The following is an 11,475-nucleotide window of genomic DNA, read 5'->3' as shown; positions in this document are numbered from 1 at the left end:
CAATTATACATAGATGTTCTTAGTCACATGAGGAAACTGAAACTGTTACAAACTTTACATCCCATGTATGCTTCGAAGAAGACTAGCCGAGCATCGTCATCAATAGATCTTCAATTATGATGAGGAAGGCCATTAGGATTGATCAAGAGATGATTGGTAGCCCTGGAATTCACCCAAAATCGCCTAATAGTTGCTGCTGGTCGTCAATCTTGATTAGGGTTCGAAAAATAGAAGATATAGGTCAAAATCCGTTTTTTCACGTTTTTAAAAACCATCGCGTATCGCGATGGCCATAGACCCTACCCTTCGCGACCGCGACCTAAGAAAACCTCGTTTTTGGATTCCTCTCGTCGAGAACCCAAAATTCATATATTATGGGTCCCGTAATTCATTTTCTAGCTCAGGATATGCTCGTTTTACTTCATGGTCGCATTTTGTCAACCAATCTTGTTCAATTTTAGCATCGGCTTATGATTTCTCATCCGTGCTCTTCTCGAATCCTTGTAACACTTCCCAAGACATCAAATCATGCTTCGGTCTTCCCGAGATATCATTCCATGCTCGTACAGGTATCCCGTTTAGCATCTTTAACGATCAATTACCTGAAATACAAAAGCACGTATAAAGTACCAAAGTTCTAACAATATATTCAACAAAACTACATAATTAATACACTAATATATATACAAAATACACGACCATCACTATTCCGTCAAATGCAGGAGTTCTATGGCGTTTCCATCTTCAATTTGATTCAACCAATACCGGAATAGTAAGTACTAATAATAATTATGTGTCATAGATTTCTTGTATCTCGGTTGATATTATGGATTTTAAGGATGCTTTTTTAAATTGATTATATTCGATCACAATGCTTCTAATATGTATATCCATGTGTATCTATTATCATTTTAATTATGAATATCTAAATCGATTGTTAATGAACTTTCCGGATTGATTTTATTATCATGTCCACCAAGTGTTTGATGAAATGCAATTTACCCAAAATAACTCATTTAAATGTTATTGTTGGTTATAGACTTTATGGTTTTGTAGAACTTATATGATATTTATTTTCTAGATTCATGTGCAAATTTCATTTAAAATGAAATATTTCGTATAGAAACCGCTTGATTCTGACTTCTGAAGTTACCTATCTACCTTGAAAGCTTTTATAAGTTTGATAACATAAATAACAAAAATAAAAACTTTAACATTTTGTAAGGTCATTTCTCCATTAAATTTGTGATGGATAGTAGTTTGTAACGCTCGACATGGAATAACGTTTTTTTTCTGTCATAGATCTATGAGTAAACAAAGTTACTACATTTATTTGAAAATCCAAAGTTTTTTATTTTGTTTCGGCCAGTTTTTCATTTTTCTATTTCATTTTTATTGGTGTTTTGAGCTGCAGTTTGGGAGTGAGATGATTTTTGGGCTAAGCAGGAAAGTAGGTATACGCAAAAATAATATACTTTATGGGTTGATCGGATAATGCGTTAACATAACCTAAATCAAGTTAATCATTTACTCTGTTTGTTTTTCATATTTTAAAATTATTTTATGAATAGTTACCATGCCAAAAGATCAATAAAACAACATTTTTTGTAACCTTTTTATTTGATCTTGACATGGCATATCTGTTTTCACCCATATCATGTTGATGGGACGAAACAGATTTCTACCACAACAGGTTTTATTTGATCTTGATTAAGTCGAATAACTTTTTTTTAATATTCTTAAAACTATTTTATACATAATTAACATCAAATATGATTACAAAGTTATTTTGTTTTTTAGCATTTAATCCGTTAGAGGTATAACACACACACACAACCCGAGTAGACCCGCTACCACTTATAGCGTTTTTACATCTCATTCATTTAATTTTATTTCTACAATTTTTTAGAATCAGTTTAAATGTTGTCTTTAATAATCTTTGAGGCTTAATACTTGCTTAAATATGGGAAAATACCTCATATCCTGCTTTATTAATGGTTAAAGAATAAGAGTCATCATTGACATAATTGTTTGGTTAATGAGTTTATGTTTTAAAATCCATTCACATCCTCATTCTAGCATACTGTGGTTGTTACACTGAGTTTTCAACAGTTTCTCAACTTAAATAGCTTTTCAAATTATATGTACAGAGAGAGGACGTGTTTATTTCCAAACTCTCAAATATTTTAGAAGGAATAGGCTAAACGTACTTCACTCGTCTACTTGTCATACCCACTCCCCGAAACTTTCATTTCCTTTATAATTTTTTTTGACATATTACCCCATGTAGCATTTTATGACCCGCTTTAAAATATTAAATTAAATACTGTAAAGTTTTATTTTATTTCTTCTAAATTTTCCTTTCTTTTAAGAATTTTATTTGAAATAGTATTCCCCTGTAACATTGTTTTTTAGTCTACTTTAAAATATTAAATTAAAAACTATAAAGTTTTTATTTTGTTTTTTTTTTGTTTATTGTGCTTAATCATAATAATAATATTTATTATTATTAGTGTTGATACATTATTATATTTATAAAACAATATATATACACACACTTTGATACTATTAAAATTACAAATATATTAAAAATATTTACAATATTAATACTAGTAAAATAAATTAATAATAGTAGCATAATTGTTTTTAGTTAGATATATATAATGGAGAATATTAAGTGAAAAAATATTGTATTGGCTAATATGTACGTAAATAATGTTAAGAGATTATAGCAATTGATTTAATAAGTTGAAGGGGTGTACATTCGATAAAAACGGTACGGAGGGGGCACATTTATCAACACCCATTTTATAAACATTAAGAAATCATGTATTTACTAATGTTTATATATTTAATATTATTTAAGAGTTGTTTTGTCATTTATTACATGTACTTACGATTATATATGTATAAATTGGTTTATACAACACGCAAATTGTTTATTACACATGTATGTTACATGGTTAATAGGATTTATAAACTTTTTATTACATACATGTAATCATGAAATTACATATAATAAATGATAAAACTACTCTTATATAATATCAAATATAAAACCCGAGCGCAGTAGCTCCCAAAAGTTGCAGTAGTGAGTTGGTAAAACCCGAGCATTGTCGGTCGTGGTTGTTAAAATGGTGAGTCGACACGAATTCCTTTGGTTATGTTTATTATGGAATAGTATAAACGACATTGTTAAATTAATCTAAGGGTTATAATTCAAAAAATAAATTCGTTGAATTAACATATAAAAATATTAACATATAAAAAATTAAAATATTTAAAATGATGTTTATTTAATCGGTAAACCCGGTCGTTGGTTAAACCCGAGCGTTGTTGGTTTCGGACGCTGCGGATGTAAGTAGGTAAAATCCGAGCGTTGAGGCGTTGAGTTGACGCAAATTCAGCTGTTTGTAATCACGTTCGATACGATACCAAACTAAAACACAAAAATCCAAAAAGAATTCAACGTGACCCAATAGTTGGTCGCCACGTGGCCCGGTCGATGCCTTTACGACACCAATCCTCTTAATTGTTATACAACACTAATAATAACTAGTGTTTTACCTGGGGCATTGCGCCGGGGCATGGTAAAACCCAAGTGTGTCGGTCTCAAGCGTTGTGATTGTAAGTCGACACGAATTCGGTCGGTTTCGTTTGCGTGTGTTGTTGTACTGGAACTAAAACAAAAAAAAACTTTTGAGGCGGCCAATTGGGGTCAGGTTAGTAAAACTCGATCGTTGGTAAAACCCAACCATTATCGATCCCGGGCGTTAAGGCGACCAATCAACGCGAATTCGGTCGGTGTTCGTCACATTCTTTACGGTAAGAATCATCAATCGATTGGTTTTTCGTTACGTTTATTACGCGCTACTAGAACTAAACAAAACGTGGCGAGTTTATATGAATTCGATCAGTTTCCGTCACATTCATTACAATACCTTAACTAAAACAAAACTGGTTTTCGGTTAAAAAGCAGAACTAAAACAAATAAAAAAAATGCCATCAATAAGGTGTCGCAAAAACTAGCCCAACAGGACTCTGCGGCACCAAAGTTCTAAATTGTTATAATAACTAGTTTTTCTACCCGGCGTGTTGCGCCGGGAAGCTAGCAAAACCTTAGTGTTGAAACACGGACGTTGGTAAAACCCGAGCGTTATGACGATGAGTCGACACGAATAGATCAATATCGGCTGCATTCGTTACGATATAGACATCATTGGTAAAATTTGAACGTTGAAACCCAAAAATTAATTTGTCAAATTAACATATAAAAAAACAAAATATTTAAGACGATGTATATTTGGTTGGCAAACCCGGTTGGTGATAAAACACAAGCGTTGTGGTCCCGAGCATTGAATCGGTAACTTGACACGAATTCGGTCGTTTTTGATTACGTACATTACAGTATTGGAACTAAAAAACGAAAAAATATATATAGACTGAGGTGAACCAACGACCAATTTATTTATTTATTTATATTTTTTTTGGGGGGGGGGGTTGTCGGTAAACTTGAGCATTGGTAAAACCCGAGTGTTGTCGGTCATGGGCTTTAAGTAAGGTCGCGAGTTTACGCGAACTCGGTCGGTTTTTTTCAGGTATGTTATAATACCGGAACTAAAAAAAAACTTTTGATCAGTTTCCATTACGTTTATGATGGTAACTGAACTAATAAACAAAATTCATCGAATAATACGGTGCCGCCAAGTGCGGCACCAAATTTCTTGTTTATATATAATAATAATAATAATAAATGGAATTTAACTATTTTATCCTTATTATAAACCAAAATGATTGAAGACGCATGGAGTTATTTAAATCAAATGGGTCGAAATTAAACAGTTGATTTGGTTGAATGAATACAAAATAGAATTAAGTGTATCACAGTTCAATAATATGCTTTCACTGTAAAACAAAGTGTCATGTCACAATTAAATAACATGTGTTCACTGTGAAATAAAGTGTGTCGCAGTTCAATAATATGTTTTCACTGTATGATTTGTACAAGAGCTCGTTTAAGCCTGTTCAAACTTGATAAGTAAGGTTTGGCTTTGGGTTTGTTTATAAAGCAAGCTTATTTTTAGGCTCGAGACCATTTTAGATCAGTTTAATTTGAGCTTACACTCCTAAAAAAAAAAGGCTTTTAATGACATGCAACAATTTATGACGAGCAAATGCACGTGTCATTAAAAAAATGTCATATTTTTAAAAAGTTATAGGATCTATGACACTTATTTTTGTAGGTCATTAAATCAATGTCATAATTTTAAAAACCAACACTGTATGTCATATTTGATTGTCATCTTTCAAACCAAATAAAAAAATTTAAACACCCGTCCAAATTCTCTCGAAATTAACCGGGCCCATCAGATGCGTTTGTCTTGCCTTCTCCCAATCCTCTCAAAATAATCGTTGACTCTCCACCACAGCCCATCAGATACGTTCGTCTCCACCACCACCACGCTACACCACAACGATCTTTCTCCACCATGGCTAGGGTTTGAAGTTGATTGAAGTAAAATTTTTCACTCGATTGAAGGATTGTTGGCACGAGTTCATCTACAGTAAGGTATATGCCTTTAAATTTTACTTTGTTCTACTGTTAATTGCTGGTTTCATAATTGGTTAGGATTTAATTTTGTTAATTATTTGTTTACTTGCTGAAATTTGAATGCTAATATCTGAATGTTGGTTTCATAAATGGTTAGGGTTTAATCTAAATTTTTTTATTGTTTTTTTTAAACCTGAATGCTGATCTCGGTTAGCGTTTAATGTTGTTAATTTGCTGTTTTTCTTGTCTGGTTATTGATAGATAATGTTGTAATAGATGAACCACGTATCATACAATTAGTAGTGGAAATTATGCTTAATAGGGTTTGAGCATGTAAAATGTCAATGTTTTATTAGTTAAGTAGGGATACTTTGATATTAGTGTTGTATGCTTGCTAAACTTTTCGTGTTTGTATCTAGAGGGGTTAATCAGGTCAACCGATGGGATTATGAGGTTAATCGGGTCGGGTTTATGAATTTAGATATATTAATATTTTATAATCATTAAAACAGAATGGATATTCATTAGATTTAGTTATTAAATTCCGTATTTATAAGTAACACAATATGTATTATTTAGTTATAATTATCATATTTTCATGTACGGTTATAATTATAAATAAATATATCTTAAGCAGATTATATGAAAGTTGTATAAATAATAGGTGCTCATTTAGGTTCACGAGCCGGCTCGGGCTCGATTATTAAACAGCCTTTTTTGTAGGCTCAAGCTTGTCTAAGCCCAGCCCGATTTGACTTAGATGAAGCTCAATCTCTTTCGAGCTTTATTTTAACACCTCAAGCAGTGTGCGTGCAGTTGCAGATCAACACACACGCAGGTCTATTGCAGGTCAGAATTTTGGATCCGCACTATTTTAGCGAGCGTGCAGTTGCAGATCAGCGCACGTGCAGGTTTGTTGCGGGTCAGAATTTTGGATTTGTAGTGTTTCAGCGGCCGTGCAGTTGCAGATCAGCGCTTGCACAGGTCTTATTTGGGATTAATAACTTTCTCTTGTCAATTTGCATATTCTTTTGATTTCAATTCTTATTATGCAGTGATAGTTTTAAGCTTCTTTTAAGTCAAGTCTAGCTCCATGACAATGTACTGAAGCTAACTCAGGTTACCTTTTTAGCCACTTGGTATTGCAAATTTGAATGCCCTTTATAAATAAGTGAATAGGTCATACACATACAAAAAAAAGATATCCCAAATATGGTAATAAAAGTATAAAACTATCAAATATTAATCCCAAATTTAGCATACATGGTTGCAGAAAACAGAAACATAGGTGCAGTGGGCATGTGTAGTTTGAAACATAATTACAAATGATTACGGTAGTAGCAATTTGCGTAACGATTATTTGATATGCCTACAACTTAGTTTTTCCAAATGATGCGTCTATAGTCATTTGATGTGCCTACATCGATTATTCAACTTTAGGTAATCGGGCCCAAATGTAACCGTACATTGACTGTTCTAGTGACTCGTATCGTTTTAGGAACCAATCTCATTTCACAAATCATTTACCGGGCTGAAGTGTGACAACATTCATGCAAAATTAAAAAAGTAATTATGTTATCGTCATCAAGTATTGAAGCGTATTGGTAATGCAAACGTGTAGAACTTGAACCCAATAATTTTAACTAAAACCTAATTGACAGTTTTATCCCTAACGTCACTTTACATTCAGATGTCATCTTTCATCTCATTTACTGGCCTAAATGTCTCAAATGTTCATGTAAAATAAAAAAGTAAGAATAATAATAATAATAACAATAATAAGTTACATTCTCCACTAAGTCACTTTAAAATTTAAATGCATGTCATCTTGCAAATCGTTTAGCAAGCCTAATGACAAAACAGTGGTGCCAGATTTAATAAAAATATTTACCTTAGTATCGTGGAGGTTACGATTTCATGATCAACACACCTGTAGAACTCTTGCAAATAGTTTCTAATATATATTTTAGAGCAGGGGCTGAACTTGTTATATTTTGAAAAAATATATATTATACTGTTTGATATATTTCATTAATTTGTAGGGCAATGGTATTGGACGGTGTAAAAACGGGATCCGACATGCGGGTAAAAGTAAACTGGGTCAATAGCAAGGTGAGCATTTAATTCCTTGTTGGTGAGATATTGAATTGCGAAAGCAGATTTATATCAATGCTTTAGGGCTTATTTGTTTGTTTCTTTTTAACCAAGTATCGTGGATCACTTCAATCTATAATTTGTAATGTCAATAATTGTTAGATATATGGGCCTCTTTTAGTTTTAGCTTGCCTAAACACACTATAATAAAGTGGTGTATAGTACAGTTAGATTACTGTTGAAGTTTGGAACTTTGGACAGGAAGTTTGTTTTGAACAGGTTTTGAACAACTTATGTCAAGTTGTTATATATCTTGACTGCATGTTATAAGCTTAAAATCTGTATAGCTTCATTAAACTATGGCTTAATTATGTTAAATCATTAAAAGCTTTATTATATGTCTTATTTATTTTACTGTTTGTAATTTTGTAGTGTTCGACTCAGCCGGGAAGTACCGAGTGTGGTTATTATATTTTAAACTTCATGAAGGAAATCGTTCATGAATGACTTCAAATACTCGTCAATAATAATGTAAGTATAATTTAGATGTTTGATTATGTTTATATTGTTTTGTTTTGACCCAATTCGTTTTAACTCGGCCAAATTTTGTATCGTTTTTGTTTGTTTAATTTCTTAGGTTGGGGGAGGCAAAGACGAGTACATGGATGCGGATTTTAATGCAATTTGAGAAGAATGGTCGAATTTGGCATCATAGTTTATTTTCGAGTAGTGATATATGTATAGGGTTGAAAATTAACAAATACTTTTGTTAACTCGAAAATATTTGTAATATATTGACTTATAATGTTTAATTATGAAATGGATGGTTTGATGCTATATTTGTGTAATTAATGTAAAAATTATTAATTATGCAATATATATATATAATAATTTTTTTTAAACAGGTATACAATGACACGCATAAACGCTAGTCGTAAATTGGTGTCATAAATGCGTGTCACAAAAGAGTGTCATTAATGCGTGTCATATAATGTGACACGCACCTATTTTGTTTATGACTGGGCTTCAACGACGCTCATTTGCGTGTCATCTGTACGCATTAATGACATGCAATGCGTGTCGTTAAAGGCCTTTTTTCTTGTAGTGTTATAGCGAGCCGGTCATGAGTTATTTACAACATAACGAATACTTTAACCTCCACAATTACATATATTTTAATAATATGGTTTTTGAAATAACTTAGGGATTTTGGATTTTAATAATCCAAACTTTGCCTCACTGGCCGGCGTTAAACAAACTTTAAAAATGTACCGCAATAGTTTCAAGTTTTTTACCTATTGGCTGCTAATGAACTTTTCCCTAATGGGATTAGATTCCGTTTGTTTTTATGACGTGGATGATATCGTGTACGATTATGTGCCAAAAATAGTGATGTTGACTGCTTATCTGGTTAAAAACTACTTGTAAAATTAAAATAATTTTTCTAACCAAAATAAACAACCCAAGGCACTTTTTTTAACAAAAATAAACAAGCCGAACTACTTTTTTAATAAAAATAAATGAACAAAACCATTTTTTTAATGAACAAACCGAACCACTTTCATATGTGGTTAGACGGCGGGGACACCGCGCCATACTTGGTTATGCCTCCGCTATGACGGGCCGGACCTAAGTAATGTCCGAAAGAGGGTAATCACGTGTATACTGATGGTAACTATAAATCTCGAACGTTGCGGTGTTTGCTGAGCGATTTCGAGTTGAGCTTAATTTTATAATTGTGATTTAAGTTTTTAACTTGATTATTCCTAAGTCACGATGCGCCAAGACCCAAGTTATATCTCGAGGGGTAATTAAGTAAATGAAATATTTTGCGTCAGCTTATTCACTAGCATGTGTTGTTGACGTATTTTTTTAAATTGTTTTACAGGTAATGAAGAATAGATGCTTGGGTACGAAGTAGCCATTAGGCGATCTGATGGCTCAGATGAATTTTGTTAATGTTAAATATAAAATGGTGGTTTTAAACAAAAAATCTTTTGTAAACATTAACGGGTATTTTTATAATCCTGTATTTTGATTATATGTAAGTATTAATATTTTATGCACGCTAAATTTCCGCTATTAAACCATAACTCCGATATAATTACAAAAACGGTACCAACTATGAGTCACACGATTAGGCCGTAGATGGGGTGTGACAGTAAAGGTTTGGTCCACCTCTTCTTCCACAGATGTTTGCAGATGTGATCCGCAGACTGCAAATATATTACCTCTGAAAAAACAAATAGCACTACTTTTATTACCGCTTTCGTATAGTTGACAAAAGGTGGTGCTATAAAGGGGTTCCTGACCGCCTTTCCCTTACTCAAGGCTTTTAAAATAACAAGAATAAAATTTGGCAATGGAATTATGTTATCACGCGTTTTGGAAATTATCTGACGCTTCCCAAATTTGCAGACCCTTGAATTCACAGCAGTTCAGCAGGTTTATACCGATCACACTGTAGGAACCGAATTCGTGAATTGAGTAAATAAACAGAAAATTAACAAACAGTTTTATTACTCATACAATACAATACAAGAATCTGAAATACAATACAGAATCAAAGAAATAAACCAAATACAATACAAAAAAAATGTAAACGGGTTGGCTGAGGATCGTGTTGAACAAGGGGCCCTTAAAACAATATTTCGAGTCTCCCAAGAGAACTCGTTGTTTCCCAGGGTACAACAGCCGAAGCAGTAGTACTGCCGGAGTTAACCGTAAACCTGAAAAAGGTTCGAATAAAAGAAACCAGAAATGTAGAAGAAGAAGAAGAAGTTGAAAAAACCTTGCAACAATGCTTGTGTTGTGTGTAAGGTTTGGTGTGTGTTGCAACTTAGTTTACCTCTCTATTTATAGAGGAAAAACAAGGCACAAGTTCTCCATCCCACCGATGTGGGATACACCACTATAGTATTTTCTTTCAAATACACACAATCACACATCGATATCTCATTCATCAATGTCTATTAGTGTGCATTTGTTGTGTCATAACAACCTACTAATGCACACGTAACAAATTTTCCAACACACACTACGTACTAGTCATATAATCTCATATATGATATATGTGTAGTTTTGCGTTTAAATACTAGTTATTCTTTCAGGGTGATGACCCATTTCCGATTTCAATTCCAATTCCAAATCTAGAGGTAGAGTACAACATGATGAAGCTTCAGAGTGTCAAGTTTGGAAATTTTAGAGGTTTAGTGAATGAAGTATATTTTATAAAGTATTTTCTTGCGTGTTCTCCTTCCCTGAAAAAGATTCATATATTGCGACTAGAGCCCGATGAACAGTTGTTTCATGCTAAGAAGTTGTTGAAGCTCCATCGAGCTTCCCCGGTGGCTGAAATCGATTTCGGCTTTTGAACTTATCTTTATGGATTGCATTCTCTTAAATTTGTCTCTATTAAACTGAATTTTCGGAAATATTGTGTAGGGATTTTACTATGTGTTGATTGATGAATAATAATGTGTTAAGATTACTGTATGCACTTAGAATGTAAATGAGCTAAACCAAGCAGAATCTCGACTCGTGTAGCTTGAGAAATTGGCAAATATATCTAAACCTTGAACTTGGCTCGTGAATTAATTTACAAACATGATATCGATTCCAATTTATAAACATGATATTGATTCCTACTCACGCATTTGTTTTTTAATCATTATTTATTTGTTACAAACTTGATATCGATTTCGACTTGCTTATTTTTTTCATTTTATTGTAAGTTGTTCATTCTTTACTTGGTTGTGCCTGTTGCTATATGGGTTGTATCACTAGTTTTTTTTTTCTTTTTTTTTTTTTTGGGGGGGGGGGGGTGTTCA

At 32.8% G+C, this 11,475-nt stretch overlaps 1 long non-coding RNA gene across 1 annotated transcript; it reads left to right on the top strand.

The window, feature by feature from the left end:
* The first annotated feature begins 9,906 nt into the window (after positions 1–9,906).
* On the top strand, positions 9,907–11,128 carry LOC143572100 (uncharacterized). Its single transcript, XR_013142209.1, has 2 exons — positions 9,907–10,090; positions 10,756–11,128. It is a non-coding gene; the product is annotated as an uncharacterized LOC143572100 (long non-coding RNA).
* Positions 11,129–11,475: the final 347 nt, after the last annotated feature.

Source organism: Bidens hawaiensis, unplaced genomic scaffold (assembly GCF_021521415.1).
Source record: "Bidens hawaiensis isolate Kalapana, Puna unplaced genomic scaffold, B.hawaiensis_p1.1 tig00025745_1, whole genome shotgun sequence".
Taxonomy (NCBI): domain Eukaryota; kingdom Viridiplantae; phylum Streptophyta; class Magnoliopsida; order Asterales; family Asteraceae; genus Bidens; species Bidens hawaiensis.
Note: the sequence above shows the minus strand (reverse complement) of the source record. Positions and strands in the feature narration are given on the sequence as shown.